Source organism: Dama dama, chromosome 28, assembly GCF_033118175.1.
Source record: "Dama dama isolate Ldn47 chromosome 28, ASM3311817v1, whole genome shotgun sequence".
Classification (NCBI taxonomy): domain Eukaryota; kingdom Metazoa; phylum Chordata; class Mammalia; order Artiodactyla; family Cervidae; genus Dama; species Dama dama.
In genome coordinates, this window is record NC_083708.1 from 39,008,626 (window position 1) to 39,028,523 (window position 19,898).

The 19,898-nt window shown below is 37.8% G+C and overlaps 1 protein-coding gene across 6 annotated transcripts in view; it reads left to right on the forward strand.

Annotated features, from left to right (window-relative positions):
• Positions 1–493: 493 nt before the first annotated feature.
• Positions 494–19,898, forward strand: part of WASF1 (WASP family member 1) — a 69,919-nt gene continuing 50,514 nt past the window's right edge. For 2 of the 6 annotated variants that reach the window (XM_061131704.1, XM_061131705.1), the window contains exon 1: positions 494–699. The gene's annotated coding sequence lies outside the window, so the exon portion shown is untranslated. The remainder of the gene's footprint in view (positions 700–19,898) is intronic. The other 4 variants (XM_061131707.1, XM_061131710.1, XM_061131706.1 and 1 more) reach the window with 3 other exon arrangements.

A 19,898-nucleotide genomic window follows, 5' to 3' on the forward strand; every position in this document is an offset into this window, starting at 1 on the left:
GAAGCACGATGGGGATTGTAGTTTGGTGTGAGGGGCGGGGCGGGGCAGGCAGGCCCCTCTTTGACCCCGCCCCTGAATGGTTGGTTCATTCAATTGGCTCTCATCTTCCCTCATTCCCCGGCCAAGCACTGTTCTCTCCGTCCCCCTCCCCCAAACTGAGGATTGGGCAATACCATATAAGCCTCAGGAAAGGGGGGGGAAGAGCGATATTCATCCCCACTGATGGGTGAGTGGGTGGGGGCTGAGTTTCCCACCACAGCTGAACCTGGGCACTGAGAACTGAAGAGGAAAGTGAGAATCTTAAGTGGGAAGACGTTGACTGACGGGGAATAGCTCCTGGTGGGAAAGATGGGGGATTAGGTGGCAAGAGTCCAGCGGTTCCCCCCTGCTTCAGGCGCGGGTCTCCGCGTCCGGTTGTGGAGCGTCGCGAACGAGGAGGGGGCGGGTGGGGGGCGGCGGCGGCGGCGACTCACGGTGTTGTTCGCTCGCGCGTCGAGCACACGGTGGGTCCGGTGACCGGCGGACGTCGCAGGCGGCGTTCCCCGTGGCCCGGTATCTCGGCCGCTGCCCACAGCGGGTTCCACCCGGGAGACTGACGCTCCTGGAGGCTCTAGGTGGAGTCCCGGGAGCTGAGGGGGACAGGCGGCCGCCGCCGAAGCATGAAGAAGGGGTAAGGCAAGAGCCCCTCAAGATTTCTCGGTGAGCGCGAGTCTCTGAGGAATTGTTTTTCGGGGGGTCAGGGTGCCGGGAGAGGAACTCTTCCCCACTGGCCAAGAACGGGGAGAGGTGCACCTGGAGCGCTAGCCAGCCAAAGGTTGTGGGGATGGGCGCGCCTCCCCCGCGACGGCCCCCACCCCCATTCGCGGGTTTCCAGAGCTCCGGCCGCCCACCCGCCAGCGGGGCTAGGGACCCGGCGGCCGGCGGGCGCGCCTGGCGCTTGGTTGCGGGGACCGCCTCGAGGCTGCTCTAGGCGGGGATACTGCGGTTCTCACCTGAGGTGCCACCGCCTGAGCGCCCCTGCCCCCGCGTCCCGCCCCTGTGCCTCCTCGCTCCGGGGGAGCCTGCGGCACCGGTTGCCCGAGAAGCCAGGCTCGAGCTACGTGCCCGAGGCTCCGTAAAGCCAGCTGGTGCGTTTGCGTGTTTGAGCCGCGAGCCTGTGTCTCTAAAGACACAACATAACGGTAAAGCGAGTGCGGGGATCCCTTTCTTCGCTGGAAGAGGAGGCGAAGCCGGCTGTCGTTTCCGACGCCTGTTCTGGGGAGAGGGGGCCTTGGGCAGAGTTAGGGAGCTGCTCACCCAGCTCCGACGTCGGCGGGACTCGCCCATTGTGCCACCCGGATAATTATTCAACTCTGCAGCATCCATTGCACCTTTTCCCATTTTTTCTTTTCCCCTTGCTATAGCATGCCCCCTAGCTTCGGTACTCTGACGCCTTCTCTTGCACTTGCGGATGATGAACTGGAATAATGGCAAAAAGAAAGCACATCTGACCTGAGCATTCACAACCTATCTTATAGCCGATTGATTAAAGAATCCCCAACTAGACTAGATACTTGAACACGATTCAGTCTGAGTCTATCGTTTTCTATGCAACGTGTGCCTAGGTTTATATTTTAATTTTTTTTTTTTTGATGTTGTATCCACGTGTTAGCTAAGTCTTGTTTCTGTCCAGGAATTGATGTAATTGGTTTATTGGTTATGCAACCCGTCTAATGTTCTTTAATTTGTATAGGCGGTAACTTTCATTTTCCTAATTGTTGATAGCACTATATCATAGTAATGGACACAGTTTCAGTCTTTCGAACTCTGAGGAACTGTTTTTTTTTTTTTTCCCCTTATGCTCTAAGTTTCTGTTAGGAAAAGTGTTTTTCTTTACTGTCCAATATTTGATACCAAATTTCTCAAGTTTTGAAAAAGGAAAGTTTTGTATATCTTTATTTTTCAGTAATGGAGTATTTGCCAATCCTAGGCTTTGGTTGAATGAAAGGAAGCATTTAATATTTAAGATGGGGTTTTAACTGAAATAATGATACATTTCCTAAATCTAATTTTATTCTCTTGTTTGCAATGTCATGTATTTAATTACTTGTCAGAGGATTTCTTCTCAATTTTTTAAGTTCTCTCTACAAGGATGGGTAGGCTACAATTTTGCATGATCTACCTGAAAGATGAAATATTTCTTAGAAATGGAAGAAACAACTGTTGGTTATTTATTATGCTAAAAACTGTTTACATCTCATTATTTAAAAATAAATGATTCGCTACTAAAAATAAGTGTTTTATTTTTCTTTTTTGTAATCCTCCCTTTCTAGCTTTTCTTGTTTTAGATTGTTGCCATAACCCTCTTGGTAAAACGAATTTGCACATAGGCACTGCAGAGGCAGTTGTTTTAAGGTACACTAATTGTTTTATGGCACTTGGAAGTGGCCCGTGTATAACTTGATGATGTAGAATCAGTTGCTTGTTAGGAAATGACCGTGCAGTTTATAAAATGGACACCTTGCCTTGGTTTCCTTACATGTAAATGGAAAAAGTCCATTTATGCCACCAACTAGTATGCATAAATTAAGTAAATATGTTTTCATGATGCTTTTAAATATTTTAAAATACTTATTTACGTATTTTAGCTGGTAAATGGTGAAAATATTTCAGTGTAAAATACAGTGAAAATTTTCATTAGGATTTTCTGTGGCGTGTTAGAATGGCTGATTTACATTGAATTTTGCTTTGGAGACATGGCTCTAAATTGAATGTTTCTCATCCACCATATTTTTAATAATTGCAAATTTAAAAAGTAATAATAGTTAATACATATATGTAGTTTTCAGTATAGGTTTAGTTAATATTGATGAAAAGTTACATGATTTGGTAATAAACAAGTAGGGTATTGAATAAAGTTTGTGAAAAAGAAAATCTCTGGAAAATGTTTAGACCTTTTTCATTGAAAAACTTGCAGAAGACACAATTCAAAATACATTTTGAATTTGTAATACATTGATGTTTGTAGTGTAATGTAATACATTGACTTTGTAATACATTGAAAATACATTGATCATTTCTAAGGTATGATATGGAGCTACTTTATTCAGGTTTGTAAATAACCATATATATATTCAGAGAGTGTATCAATATAATACTATATTTAATTATACGTATTCCTTTATTGTCAGAATAAGGTATTGCCAAGTACTTGATTTTCATTATTATAGTATCTAGTAGCTTTTGATTTCCTTTTTGGAGGGTTAATTCAATTAATTTTCACAGCAAAAACTGCTCTTAAAATATTACTTTTACCAAAACAGTACTTTTAATTGCTTTGTGGTGAAATTTCATATAAATGATAAGACTATTCACATGTTTTTAAGGTTACTACTGTATAGTTTCCTTTTTTAAGAATTAATTTGATGACATTTTTAATGTTTCCTGATATGACCAACTGAAATTCAGTTGCCATAATTACTTCATAAATACAGTTAACTCAAGGTTTCTCTAAGCTCCTTGAGGATAGGAACTGACCTGATGCTTATTGTCATAAATCTGAAATTGCTATGGTAAAGAATCTGCCTGCCAACTCAGGAGATGTGGGCTGGATCCCTGGGTCGGGAAGATCCCCTGGAGAAGGAAAAGGCAATCCACTGCAGTATTCTTGCCTGGGAAATCCCATGGACAGAGGAGCCCGGGTTGAGGGGATTGGGGAGGAGCTGCAGTCCATGGGATCACAAAGAGTTGATTTGAACATGACTGAGTGACTAAACAACAACTGAAATTGCTAGCATAGTCTTTAGCAAATAGTATAGATTTAGTTTTTGTTGGACTAATAAAATGAGAGAATGAAGAATATCCATTGATTTAGTGTACCAAGTAGAAAAAATTTTAAAGATGTATCAAATAAATTTTCAATTCAGAAAGCATACAGCTTTATCTCAAGAGAAAAGAAAAAAAATATATTGGGAAGTTCTTTGAACTTCACTTACCTATTCAGGTATAATTCCTTTACCCACACATTTTTTGAACTAGCATTAGAGATTGCATAATGTATACGTTGCCAGCCTTTCATTTATGAGATGATAATTTCTTCTTATCTCTTATAGGTCACTTCATGAAAATGTACACTGAAGGTTTTCTTTTTAATTCCTAAATTATATGAGTATAGAAATGTGTATGATTCTTTTTTAACATACTTCATTTTTCCAGTAAAATATTAATAAAAAGATGTATGTAGATTGTATCCTGTGGTAAATGTGCCCAATACCTAATTTTAAGTGACCTTTAGTGTGGAGCTTTGAAGAATCTTAGGGTTTTAGTCTATCACACTTAGTTTATAATTTTGAATTGGTAGTTCTTAACTTCCAATACAATTTATTATATTTTTAACTTGTAAAATGGTTTAGAACTTGGAACTTAACTTTCTCTGAAGCAATATGTTTGGTGGTTAGATTCTCAGACAACTCACCAAATTTAACCATAATAAACTTGACTTATAGGAGTGGACTAATAATATTAGAGAGTTGTAAAGTTGTATTAATAATGTTGAAAAATCTCTATGATACTGTGTACAACAGTCTTTCTGTGGGAAAATCAGTATCTACCTTGAAATGCTAGGAATACATTTTTCTTGTGTTAGATGTGACAGTATTGTTAGGCACTTGTCCTCTGACACTCACTGGACAGGAAGATCTTCCTCAGCCTTATATCATCTGGGGCAAGAGGTCAGAGTATGAGAAACTGGAAGGAGCTAGGATCATCTTTGTAACGTTGAATAAGTAATTTTACCTCTTGAGGTCTTTGGTTTTCTCATAAATTGAAAAGTTTGAGGTAGATGATCTCTGAGGTTCCTTTTGGTTACAAATAAAATTCAAAGGTGTTTTGAAGCTAAGTGTAACCCTTTGTTCTGAGAGTTCATTTTCCCTTTCAAATGTCACTGCTTATATACTTTCTGTCAGAAAATTTATTCTTTCTGGATCTAGTTCTGAAAAGATTATACTGTTAATCTTTTTCTCACATATCTATTCTTGGAAGCAAGACTTTTTAGGTTTTTAAAGAAGTTGTTAATGGTTGCTGTTTTGTTTGTGTTTGTTTTCATTTTTTTTTTTTAACTCCCAGCACCACCAAGAAACAGAATTAAGATTATTTTCTTTGCTTTCCTCTTTAGAGTTTTTTACTGACAGCCTATAAGTGAGGTCAAGGTATACTTTAACTATACTTTGGAAAAAGATCATATCCAGTGTGTCTCCAGAGAAATTTTTTTAGAAGGCAAAGTACTGTAATGAAGGTTGTGGAGTGGGTATATGAAGGTAAAGAGATGTCATATGGCCTGAGAATAGAGTTGACAGATAATGTGTGGGGAGACGTGGGTTCAACCCTTGGATCAGGAAGATCCCCTGGAGAAGGAAATGGCAACCCACTCCAGTATTCTTGTCTGGAGAATTCCATGGACAGAAGATCTGGTTGGGCTACAGTCCATGGGGTTACAAAGCGTTAGACATGACTTAGTGATTAAACAACAACAACTCTGTATTTTTATTTGCTAAATGTGGCAGCCTTACCTTGGATTCTGTGAAACTTTGGGCAGGACAAGAGTGCGGGTATGGTCTTCCCAGGTGGCGCTAGTGGTAAAGAACCCATCTGTCAGTGCAGGAAACCTAAGAGACGGTGGTTTGATCCCTAGGTTAGGAAGATCCCCGGAGGAGGGCTTGGCAGTCCACTTCGGTACTTGTGCCTGCAGAATCCCGTGGACAGAGGAGCCTGGTGGGCCACAGTCCATAGGGTCGCAAAGAGTTGGATGCAACTTAGCACTCACGCATGCTCGTGTGTGGTTGGAGGCAGAGTGAGAAAGTCGTCTTCTCTGAGGACAAGATAGTTTTGTTGTTGTTCTTTTGGTTGGTTGCTTTGCTTTGCTCTACTTCATTTCTGTGTTTCTAGTACTTGTTCTTTAAGCTAAATGGATATTTGAGCTGATATAATTGCAACAGAAGAGCAGGTAACTAATTCTCTTAGGGAGGTGGGAAGATCATGATGCTGTGAGAAAAGGGGTCATGAAACAGCTCTGTTTTTCATATACACTGGAGTATTTTGTAGGTTTTTAATTAAGTTCTTATTCGGAGGTTAATAATATTTAAGAGTAACAGGTAACATGGTCTCCTGAGAGGAAAAGAAGTACCATTGCATGCTTGCTCTTTGTGCAAGCTACTGTATAGATAGTTATATTATCTTACTTATTTGATATCATAGACTTATGAAGATTTTATGGAGGAAGAGGATTAACTGAATTAAACAAGTTTATTCGCTCAGTAGAAGCACAGGTTCTCTGGAAACCACTCTCTTCCCTTTCCCCAGTAAGTTACTACTGAAGCAACCGTTTTAGTAGCTTGATAATAGTAATTCTGCTTGCCTACTACTGCCTACTTCCCTGAATTCTGAGGGTAGTAGGTAGTATTAGATGAGGTATTGGTGATTGTCAAAATCACTAAATTTTGACAAATTGGGGTCATTATCTCATCTAAGCCAGTTATTCATTTCACACATAATTGTTGGGGGCCAACTAGGTTCTAGATGCAGAGAATAAAGGGTAATACAGAGGTCTCGGTTCTCTTGGAGTTAATAGTATGGTAAGAGTCAGAAAGTAAAAACATGCACACGTTTATTATTGGATTGTGATGAGTGCTATAAGGGACAAGAACAGGTAACTTAGTTTACCTTGAGAATCAGGGACAACTTTGAGGAAAGATTGGTGGACATTAGCTATGTGAAAAAGGAAGAGAATGTAAAGAAGACATGGAAAATGAATTTGAGATGGGAAAGAGCTTGGTAGGTTCAAGGAACCAAAAAAGGCCAGAGTTGTTAAAGCTCAGCAGGAGGGATTGTGGCTTGATAGGTGGCTGTGGAGGTAAACAGGAGCCTGATCATGCAAGGCTACAGAAGTTTTTGTTCAATGAAAGTTATGGATTTTTATTGTACGTGTATTGGGGAAGGCCATAAAGGATTTTAATCAGGGTAATCACTGAATCAAATCTGACTTTTAAAAAGATCACTGGCTTAGAGGGGGTCAAAGAGATCAGTCACAATTCTGCCCATTTTTGTACTTTATTGGTCTAGTTCTAGACACTGCATTGAGCAGGGTATTCAGGTTTTCCTGGGTCTCAGGTGTCCAGAGGACTGAATAATTTGTTTTCTCTCCAGTGGCTGAAGCTGTAAGACACAGAACTGAGAAACTGTTACTGGCTTTGTTTCTTGCTGGGTGAAGTATATAAGCAGGGGCATCTTGAAGAAAGAATAAGAAACAAATCCACAGAGTCCTGGCTGTGTTCAGTGTCTGTGTCCATGGTCCTGAGATTGGGTTACAAAAGGCACTGTAATATCTCTGTAATAAGTTGTGCTCTTTACATAAAGTAGTTAGAATGATATTTTTGGCACCTGGCAACCAACCAGTTGAATCTTCTCATAGATTTAGTAATTTGTACAAGGTCACAATGCTAATAAAAATGGTAGAGGTGGAACTTGAACAGAGATTTCAGAGTCCCATTTTTTTCCTATTACCCTATGCTGTCAAGCCACCACTCCTTAAATTCATGATTCTAAAAGGATTCTAAGGACGTGGGTGTTGAGTGTGATGACATCTGTTGGATGATGATGGCAGCAGTGCTTTATTTTGTTTGTTTCTTAATGGGACAGCTTCCTGACATTATTTTCTCTTGAGTAAGTTACTCAGGTCTACTCTAATAAGTTAATCTTTCTATAACGATTAACTCATTAAAAAAAAAAAAAAGGAAAAGCCTTGTGTGTCAGGGAGTGGATTAATTTGATACTTCTACAGAAAAATATGAAGTCTGTTATGTTTTCATGTTATGCTGCAAAAGTAAGTTTTTTTATTTTCCACTCCTTGATAAGACATATGTTGTGTTGTATTCGGGTTTTTTGTTTTGTTTTGATAAATTTTTGTAACATAAATGTGCTAGAGATAAAGCTGGAGAATTGTAGAAAGGTTAAGCAAAATGGGAGGAGCATTTTATATTTCAGTTGAAGACTGCTGCTCCTGCTAAGTTGCTTCAGTCGTGTCTGACTTTAGCAACCCCATGGACTGTAGCCCACCAGGCTCCTCTGTCCATGGGATTTTCCAGGCAAGAGTACTGGAGTGGACTGCCATTGCCTTCTCCGAGTTGAAGACTGGCACACATTTATTTTAAAAACCAAAACAGAAGCTTTGTGTGATATATCATAATACATGGCTAGAAATTTATCAATTTTGTTGACATTTTCAAAGAACCTTCTTTTGGTTTCATTGGTTTTTCTCTGTTGATTTTCCTTTCTCAATTTCATTGATTTCTGCTCTGTTTTTTTTTTTTTTTTAATTCTTCTGATTAATTTAGGCTTATACTGCTTTTTCTAGTTTCCTAGGGTGGAAGCTGAGGCTATTGATTTTAGATCTTTCCTAATATGTGCATTCAGTGCTATAAATTTCCCTTTAAACTTTGCTTGTGATAGATCCCACACATTTTGACAAGTGATATTTTCATTTTCATTTACTTCAAAATACTCAAAAATTTATCTTAAGACTTCTTTGACCTATATGTTATTCAGAAGTGTGATGTTAAAATATTTGGGGATTTTCCAGCTGTCCTTATGGTTTACTTTCCAGTGTAATTCCATTGTGGTCTGAGTGTATGTGTTGTATGATGTCTGTTCTTTGGGGGATGGGGTGTTTTACAGACCAGGATATGGTCTGTCTTGGTGATTGCTCTGTGTGAGCTTGAGAAGAATCTGTGTTCTGTGTTGTTGGGTGAAGTACTATGTAAATGTCAGTTACATCCAGTTGACTGATGCGTCCACTCAATTCAACCCTATCCTTTAATTTTCTGCCTGTTGGATCTGTCAATTACTGATAGAGAGGTGTTCAAGTCTCTGTAATAGTGAATTCATCTATTTCTCCTTGAAGTTCTATCAAATTTTGCCTCACATATTTTGGTACTCTGTTGTTAGATATATGTTGATTGGCCAAAAAGTTCTTTGGTTTTTTAAGTAAAAATGGAAGACACATTTTCTATTTTCACCAGTAACTTTATTGAACAACATTTTCACCATTTTGTTCCACTACCTTCTGCCATTATCCAGGCAGCTTCATAATGTGATCTTCCCAAAACTTTTTTATCTTTTTGAGCAAAGAACTGTTCCAGCTGCCTTTTACAGTCTTCCAGGCAGTTGAAATATTTCTCTTAAGAGAATTTCGTAAAGACCAAAATGGACATCTGAAGGTATGATGTCTGGTGAATATGGCAGGTGAATCAGAACTTCAGTCAAACTGTTAACAGTGTTTGCCTTGGTCATCAAAGAAACATGCAGTCTTTCATTACCCTAATGGAATACAGTGTATTTTCTGTTGAATGATTCTGGATGCTTTTCATCAACTGCTGCTTTCGGTTGCTCTGACTAGGAGCAGTACTTGTTGGAATTAATTGTTTGGTTTTCAGAAAGAGCTCATAGTAGAGGACTCTTTATCAATCCCACCATAAACACAACACAACATCACCTTCTTTGGATGAAGACTAGCCTTTGGTGTGGTTGGTCATGGTTCATTTCGCTTGCTGCATGATCTCTCCCATCCCACATTATTGTCCAGTGTTCACTTTTCATCATCTGTCACAATTTGTTTTTAAAATAAAAAATTTTTTTTACACTTAAGCAGAAATGTGGAACTACTGTCAGTGTTTTTTTTTTTACACTTATGTGGAACCCAAACATCAAAACAAATAATAATATAACCAAGTTGATGCAAATGATTTTTAGTGCTTGATTCGGATATTTTGAGTATGTCGGCTTTCTGCTTCATGGTATAATGTTGACTGTTTTCAGTTAATGTCTTGGTTTGATCGTTAACTTCAACTGGTCTACCTGACCGTGGAGCATCATCCAGGGAGAGATCCTCAGCACCAACTTCGTAGATCACTTTTGACACATTTGATCAGTCACAGCACCTTCCCCATGCCCTGTGAAAATATTTTTTCCATTTAAGTTTCATTTTACCTTTCTTGAAATAATAATCCTAAAGGAAATCAGTCCTGAATATTCATTGGAAGGACTGATGCTGAAGCTCCAATACTTTAGCCACCTGATGCGAAGAACTGACTCATTTGAAAAGACCCTGATGCTGGGAAAGATTGAAGGCAGGAGGAGAAGGGGACAACAGAGGATGAGATGGTTGGATGGCATCACCGACTCAATGGACATGAGTTTGAGTAAACTCCGGGAGTTGGCGATGGACAAGGGAGGCCTGCCGAGCTGCAGTCCATGGGGTCGCAAAGAGTCGGACACGGCTGAGCGACTGAACTGAACTGACTGAAATAATAAAGCATAATATGCTGAGAAGGTTGCTTTTTTCTTCCATATTCAATATTAAAATGGCTACACAAAAATTCACCTATTTTGATAATTATTTTAAAATGCATGCTGATATGACAGCTACCTGTCAAATTATAAGCTAACAAATTGTTTTGAATGAAGTTAAAGACAACTAAGCGGCTGCTAGGGCTGTTTTACAGGACAAACTGAATGAAACTTTTGGCCAATCCAGTACATTAAGAATTGTTATGTCGTCTCAGAGAGTTTATACCCTTATCATTCTGTAATGCCCTTCTTTATCCTTGAGATATTCCCCTGCTTAGAAGTGTGCATTCTCTGAAATTCTGTGTCTTTATATTTAAAGTGAATTTCTTGTAGACAACATTTGGCTGAGTCTTTTTTGTTGTTTAGTATTCTTAGTGTATTCTGATGTTCTCTTTTAATCAGTGTATCTGAATCATTCATGTTAAAATAACTATTGATATAGTTGGATAACTACCATATTTGTAAATGTTTTGTATTCATTGTATTTGTTCTTTTTCAAAAAAAATATTTAGAATGTTGGAACTTTTGAAATATTTGACTGGTTTAAAAGAGCATGGAATAGATAAAAATTAGAATTGTTCTAAAATTTAAGACATAAATTGATTTAAAATAAAGATGTGTTATTAGCAGTCCCCTGAAGAAACAGAGTGGTTACCCATGTGGTCAAATTGCTCTTGACTTAAAGATGACACCAGTAATCACAGGAGCACCATTTTTTGAGCATCTGTTATGTGCTAAGCACTGTTCTAGGCATATGATGTAATTCTCACAACAACCCAGGCAGGAGACGTAATTCTCACTTATCAGATGAAAACTAAAGTTTGGGCATAGTCTGCAACCACAGTCTTTCACAATGGTAGCCACACTCTAACTGCCTGGTCTCTCATGCTTACTCCTGACTCAGGTATCCTCTAGATGTAGAGGAAAAATGGGATTATTTTGATTTAGTTGGTAGGTGGCAAAATTGGACGTGTGTGTTAGGGATTGGTTCCAGGGTTCAAGCCACTTGTGGAGTAAAAACCATGTACCAAATTATTGTACCATCAAAAGAGTTGAATGAAAACAGCTATATCATATCCTTTTAATGAAAAAGTAATTATTTTTCCAACAATTTGTACACAATCGAAAGTTTACTGAATTAATATTGTAGAGAAACCAGTACTTTGCTTTAAAGGTGATCTCAAATGCTAAGTGATTTGGTGTTATTATTAGAAATAGAGAAGTCCAAAAGAGGAGTAAATTTTCTTTGAGGAATGAGGAGTCACTGATGGTGAAGTTGGTTTTGGGTATATTGAAAATATATCCAACACAAGACATTGTGTTGCAGTCTGTCAGACAGAGAGCATAGGTCCGAGTGTTTACAGGGATGTTAGGGTTGTTTATGTCAGTAATTTAATATAATTAAAATTTAAAATATATAAAATTTAATTTTAAAGGGATAGTTCAAAATCTGGACATAGATTTATGAAGAACAGAAGGTGTAGAATGAACTGGGACATAACAAAACTGTTGATTCTTGATTCATTATTTACTGAGTGGAAATTTAAAAGACAGCAGAAGGATGCTGATGATGTGATCAGAGAAGATGTAATCATTATGAATATAATGGTATTCATATCAGAATATCATTCTGATATAACCCTTCAGTTGGTAGCAGAGGATAAAGTAAGGCCTTGTGATCTGGGCAGTTCTCTTTGGAACAGGGATCTGAAATGCTAGTGAGGTAGGAAGGGAAGCAAAGCCAAAAGTATGTTGATGGTTTTGAAAACAGAGAAGAACAAAAGGATCACAAGGACTTGATAAGGACAAAGAAAGATAATAATGAGGAATTGGAAGGGTGAAATAGGATTTTTAGGTCAGAAAGGAACATTTCACAGATGGAGATCTTAGAGGCAGAACTCTGAGAGTCTATACAGACACTTGATGTGCTTAGTAGTAGAAGGGAAGGGGCCACTCTTCAGTCCTCAGGACTGGAGGCACTGATGTTTGAGCCCTCAAGAGAGATAGGGTATATTTTAAGAAGCTTTGCTATAAGTCTGGATGCCTCTAACCATTGCTCTGGGGTCAGCAGGCAGTGCACGCCACATCATTTGAGGTAGGAATCTTGAAGGGAGGAAAAGGGTCATGCTTTACTTGTGAATGATCAATTATAAATATTGTCGTCGTCTTTGCAAAATTAAGTGTTTTTTCTTTGTAATAGAGGCAGTCAACAATTGTTGGAGATCAGTGTTAATATAATATTTATCATCAGTGTAGTCATGGAAGTAAATCAAATAAAGATCGTCTCTTAATGGTTATGTTTATAAAGGACTTAGTTTCATCGACATTAAAAAGAATATTTAAATTTCTATTTTGTAATTTTATGCTAAGTACAGAAAGATGACAGTAATGACCTGTCATCAGTTGAACATGAATTTTAATATATATTTCTTGTAGTAGAGATGGATTTCTAAGTTCTCTAATTTGAAATTAATTAAATCTGCTCATTAAAATCTGCCTGTTATGTGAGAGGTCATATTAAAAGCAGAAACTGCTGGCTTAAATAATATTTACTGTAATATCCTTATGGAGTCTTTTTTAGGATAAAATGAGATAATTGTTATAAAAAAGTCTTCTAAAACAAGTCCAAATTAATGTAAGTTGTTACTGTTATAGGCCCATATGGGACTACGACCATGGATAAGGTCATAATTTACATTTTTAATGAAATATTTAGTATGGTATTTAAATGTTTCTAGTGTAATAAATGGAATAAATAAAAAATATTTGTTTTGGTATTCATCAATTTAGCTTTATTATTTTTTAAGAAACTCCCTATACCGGTGATACTAGTAATGATTTACTGAAAAGTAACTTCTTTTTCAACTTTTTTTGTATCTGTTTGAATCTTTTTATCAGCACCTGCCTCCCCAAATGATAAAGTTATCTGTAATTGACCTCATTTGAGGATTATAGTGAGGCAGTCGAGTCTTTTAAGTTAAGATATAGATGTATCTTACTTTAAGAAAATTTAACATGAAACTGCTAATGGAGTGAATATAGATACAGATAAGAAAAAAGGTCGAGGACTGAGTCCTAGAGTACTCTTAAGATTTGGAAGTAGAGAAATTGTGAAGGAGGCAGGAGGGAAGCCAGTAACTTGAGGTTTCCCGAAAGCCACAATAAGTGATTTCAAGGAATGAACAACTGTTAAAAGGTTTAGTGAAAAGAGACTTCAGAATTAACCACTAGATGTAGCAGATAATTGACCTTAGTCAGATGGTTGATACAGTGCTGGAAATGAAAGCCCGAGTAGGACAGATTTAAGTGAGAATTGCAGGAGAGAAATCAGAGAACTGATTCAAAGAATTTTGCCAAAAAGGAGAGCTGAGAAATCAGGAAGTGGGGGATTAAATGGCTAAAGGCAGAAATAGGACCAAGAGAAGTTTGTTTTTGTTGTTGCTTTTTTTTTTTTTAAGATGGATGAAATTATATCATGTCTCTATATTGATGACAGTGATCTAGTAGAGGGAAAACAGTGATGTAGAAGAAAAAGGGGATAATTAATGCCTACTGCTTAAATAAGATTTGGGAACTGGCCTGGAACTTTGCCACCACGTGAAATGTTTTGTGTGGAGAAATTTTTCATTTCGACATAGGCAGATTACAAATGACTAGTTACCCAATTCATCTGCTGTTTTATACTTGTAGATTACTTTTAGTGATGAGATGGAAATTGTTAAGGCCACATACTTACCAGTTTCCTATTGTGATAACTGCATTTATTTTCAAGTAAGGAATAGGATAGATAACAATATGCTGATAGAAGATAGCAGATCTCACTGATCTACTTGAGCTTGTCTGAATTTGCACTGTTTTAATCCATTAGTCTTAAAAATTTTTTGCTTGCACATTTCCAGAAAGAAAATGTACTCTTTTACACATTGAAGTTGAGTAGTATAATGTTACTGTTGTAAGTTTAAATCATTTTCTTGTTAATAGGTAATAGCAAATAAGCATTTATAGCAGGATATGAGCATTACCTATATTGGAATAAATGGTTATTGCTATTTGATTAAATGAGTTTTTGAGAGCTATATCGAAATATAATTGATGTACAATTGGATAAGTTTTGACTTTATGGATATGCTTTGAAATCATCATTACAATCAAGATAATGACCCCCCCCCCCCCCACCAATTTTCTGTTCTTTGTTTGTAATTCCTGTGTCCTGTCTTTCCTTACCCCTTCCATCAATCCCAATTCCTACCCTAAGCAACCACTAATCTACTGTCTGACATAATAGGTTAGTGTGTATTTTCTGAAACTATATGAATAGAATCATACAGTGTAGAGTCTTTTGTTTGTCTGCTTTCACTTAGTGTAATGACTTTAAAATGTATCTGTATTGTCATGTCCATCATTAGTTCACTTTTTACTGAACACTATCCCATTTTATTGGAGAAGGCAATGGCACCCCACTCCAGTACTGTTGCCTGGAAAATCCCATGGACGGAGGAGCCTGGTAGTCTGCAGTCCATGAGGTCGCTAAGAGTCGGACGTGACTGAGTGACTTGACTTTCACTTTTCACTTTCATGCGCTGGAGAAGGAAATGGCAACCCACTCCAGTGTTCTTGCCTGGAGAATCCAAGGGACAGGGGAGCCTGGTGGGCTGCCGTCTAGGGGGTCGCACAGAGTCAGACACAACTGAAATGACTTAGCAGCAGCATCCCGTTTTATAAACGTTGTTCCAGTGGATAACAATTTGTTTTTTATTGGTCTGTTGGTGATCATTTGGGTTGTTTCCAGGTTTTGATTATTACAAATACAGCTGCTGTGAGTGTTCATGTAGAAGTCATTATTTGGGTATGTGCTTTCTTTTCTCCTGAGTAAATCTAGAAGTAAAATGGCTGGGTCATACAGTAGGTATATGTTTAACTTTATAAGAAAGTACCAAAGTGTCTTTCAAAGTGGTTATGTCATTTTATAGTATTTCTACAAGCAGAGTAGGAGTTCAGGTGCTCTACATTCTTGCCATTTTAGTTTTAGCCATTCTAATAGGTGTGTAGTGGTATCTCCTTGTGACTTTAATTTGTGTTTTCCTAAAGACTAATGAGGGCTTCCCGGGTGGCTCAGCTGGTAAAGAATATGCCTGCAATGCAGGAGACCTGGGTTTGATCCCTGGGTTGGGAAGATCCCCTGGAGAAGTGAAAGGCTACCCAACTCCAGTATTCTGTCCTGGAGAATTCCATGGACATAGTCCATGGAGTTGCAAAGAGTCGGACATGACTGAGCGACTTTCACTTTCAAAGACTAATGATGTTGATCATCTTTTTAAATGCCATTTGTATATTTTCTTTTGTGAAGTATCTATTTGAATATCTTGATGTTTACCTTTGGGTTGTTTTCTAATAGAATTTTATTGTCTTTATTTGTGTTAGTCGCTCAGTCGTGTCAGATTCTTTGAGACCCCATGGACTGTAGCCCACTAGGCTTCTCTGTCCATAGGATTTCCAGGTGGGGTAGGTTGCCATTCCCTTCACCAGGGGCTCTTCCCGGATTGAACCCAAGTCTCTTGACTTGCAGGCAGATTCTTTACCATCTAAGCCACCAAGAAAGGTTTCTTCATTCTAGATACATCAAATATGTGATTTACAAATATTTTCTTGCAACCTGTGAATTGTCTTTTCAATGAGAAAGCAGAAATTCTTTTGAAAAAGCAAAAGTTGTTAATTTTGATGAATTCTAGTTCAAAAATTTCTTTTTTTATGGATTGTGCTATTGGTGTTACATCTAAGAAATCTATGCCTAAGTCAAGGCAGTAAAAATTTTCTTTTGTCTAAAAGTCTTATATTTTTACTTTCTACATTTAGGTATGTGACTCATTTGTACATGGTAAGAGGTAAGAATCTAAGTTTTTTTTTTTAAAGCGATATCCAATTGTTGTAGCACCATTAAAAAGTAAAAAAGAATGTCAACTTTGCATCTGTGTAAGAAATCAGTTGACCAAATAATTCATCAGTTGGATTATTTCTGGACTCTTTTCTGTTCTATTGGATATTTGTCTATCTTCATACCAATACCACACTACCTAGAATAGCATGGCTTTATAATAAGTATTGAAGTCAAGGAGTATAAATCCTTTAATATTGCTTTTCTTTTTTCAAAGGACAATGTATTTCTTCTTTTGTGAGGTTCACTAAACCTTGTGTCTTTTCAGGATTTTTCCATTTCATGTAAGATGTGGAACTTATTAGTATAAGTTGTTTTTAATATTTCTTAACAGTCCTGGGTGTTCATTGGAAGGACTGACGCTAAAGCTGAAACTCCAGTACTTTGGCCACCTCATGTGAAGAGTTGACTCATTAGAAAAGACCTGATGCTGGGAGGGATTAGGGGCAGGAGGAGAAGGAGATGACAGAGGATGAGATGGCTGGATGGCATCACCGACTCGATGGACATGAGTTTGAGTAAACTCTGGGAGTTGGTGATGGACAGGGAGGCCTGGCGTGCTGCGATTCACGGGGTCGCAAAGAGTTGGACACGACTGAGTGACTGAACTGAACTGAACAATTCTTTTAATATCTGTAGAATCTATAGTGATAGCAGTCCTATCATTCTTCAGATACTGTCAATTTATGTTCTCTTCATATGCTACCCTTCCTCATCAGCCTGGCTAGTGGGTTATCGTTTTTATTAATGTTCTCATTATTTTTCTGTTCCAATGACTTTTGCTCTCACCTTCACTATTTTCTCTCTTTTGCTTACTTCCAGTTTAATTTGCTTTATTTTTTCTAGTTTGTTGAGGTGAAAATAGTTGAGGCCATTCATTTAAGACCTTTCTTGTTTTTCAATGTAGACATTTTAATACTGTAATTTTCCTTTTATGTACTACTACTTTAGCTGCTTCCCTCAGACATTATACTTTTGTTTTCATTTTCATTCAAAATAACTATTTTTTCCTTTTTTATTTCTTCTTTGATTGGAGTTATTTGGAAATATATTTCCTAGCCTTCAACTATTTGAGGATTTTCCGTATATCATTTTGTTATGATTGCTAATGTAATTAGTTTGTGGTCAGAAAACACACCTTGTAGGATTTAAATCCTTTTACGTTTATTCTTACTTATTTTATGATTTTAAAGTGGTCTCTCTTGGTAAATGTTACTTGTGTACTTGTAATACTTAAAAATGTGTTTTGTATTATTTTGGAATAGGGTTTCTATAAAGTTCAGTTATCAAGTTGGCTGATGGTATTCTTCTAGACATCTCTGTGCTTACTGTCTGTCTACTTGGTCTATTAGTGATTGAAAGATGTTGAAATTTTTAGCTGTATCTATGGACTTTTCTGTATTATATTGTACTTCTATTACTTTTTACTTTATTGAATCTATTTATTTGTAAAGTAAATATTTTAGATTATGATATATACATGATGAATTGACAGCTTTGTTAGTATGAATGATTCCCTTTATCTCTAATAATATCCTTTCTCTAAAATCAACTTTGATATTAATGTAGTCACTCCAGCTTTTTTTTTCCTTTACCATGGTATATCTTTTTCTATCCTTTTACTTTTAACCTCTTTGTGTATTCATATTTAAAATTGTTTCTTATAGGCAGCGTGTGGGTGGGTCTTGTTTTTTTAAATTCAGTCTTACAATTTCTGCCTTTTAATTGGCATGTTCAGATCATTTATGGTTAATGTGATTATTGATGACAGAGTTTAAATCTACCATTTTGTTATTTTCTTTTTGTTGTAACTGTTCATAAATCTCTCATTTCCCTTTTTATTTTCTTTCAGCATGAGTAAATTTTGAAATATTCATTTATGGCTGTGCTGGGTCCTCACTGCTCTGTGGATTTTTATCTAACTGTGGTGAGCTGGGGCTGCTGTCCAGTTGTCGTGCACAGGCCTCTTATTGCAGAGCACATGCTTTAGGGCTCGTGGGCGTCAGTAGTTGGTGTGAGCGGGCTCAGTAGTTGTGGCTCCTGGGCTCCAGAGTGCAGGCTCAATAGTTGGACTCACAGACCTTGTTGCTCCATGGCATGTGGGATCTTCCTAGACTAGGGGATCAAACCTGTGTCTCCTGCATTGGCAGGCAGATTCTTTACCACTGAGCCACCCGGGAAGCCCGAGTAATTTTTTTAACAATTCTGTTTCTTCTCCTTTGTTGGCTTAATAGCTATAACTCCCTGTGATATTTTAGTATTTGTTTTAGAGTTTTAAGTATACATTGTTAACTTATCATAGCTTACTTTTAGGTGGAATGGTGAATTTTTCAACATCAGTTAGTTCAATTTTCAGATTATGTCACTGCAAGTTCATATTCATTTGGACTCTAGAGTCGCTGCTGCTGCTGCTAAGTCTCTTCAGTCGTGTCCTGTGCGACCCCATAGACGGCAGCCAACCAGGCTCCGCTGTCGCTGGGATTCTCCAGGCAAGAACACTGGAGTGGGTTGCCATTTCCTTCTCCAGGAGTCATATCTACCTGGATTCAAATCCCAGCCATGATACTTAGTGTAGAAGGTACACTTTCTATACCAAAGTCTTCTTATCTATAAAATGGAGTTAAACTCTTTCATAGAATGGTATCTGACATGACAGTAAAAAGTGAAAAGTGAAAATGAAGTCACTCAGTCGTGTCCGACTCTTCACGACCCCATGGACTGCAGCCTACCAGGCTCCTCTATCCATGGGATTTTCCAGGCAAGAGTACTGGAGTGGGTTGCCATTGCCTTCTCTGGGAGTCATATCTACCTGGATTCAAATCCCAGCCATGATACTTAGTGTAGAAGGTATACTTTCTATACCAAAGTCTTCTTATCTATAAAATGGAGTTAAACTCTTTCATAGAATGGTACCTGGCATTACAGTAAGCCCTATAATTTGTAGCTGCTTTTATTAAAAATTATGTTGATGAAAATCTCTTAAGAATTCCAGCTACCTTGACATCATTCTTCTCCCATCACCCTAGTGAAAGTACCTATTCTTTAGATTAGTCATTTGTCTGCTACGCTTCTGCCTTTCCCAATTTGAATCAATCCTCTTGCCGAGTTAATCTTTCTTCAATATAACACCAATCATATATCATTTCTCAGTTCAAAACTATTTCCACCTGACTGCTCACTTCCTCCAGAATTAAGAACAAACTCTTCATCCTGACAAGCAACATAGCCCATTGTATCTGTCTTCATCTTTCCTTTTCTTTCACTACTGTTACTTTTAGTCTGTATAGTTCAGTCAAACTGCAGTCTCTTTCTTCTCCAAATGTTGTTCCTGTCTCTGAATTTGTTGTTGCTGTTCTGTATGTCCCTATAAAATTTTGAGAGCAAGAATGTCTGAAAATTATCTTTTGTACCAGTGTTCACCTGGCATAATCCTTTACATCTTTGAAGGTTCCCATCAAATATTGAGTTGGCCAAAAAGTTTATTTGGGTTTTTGTAAGATGTTGTATAAAAACCCAAACGAACTTTTTGGCCAGCCCAATGCTATTTATTTCATTGAGCTTTTCCTGATACTTAACTGCTTGTGGTTTT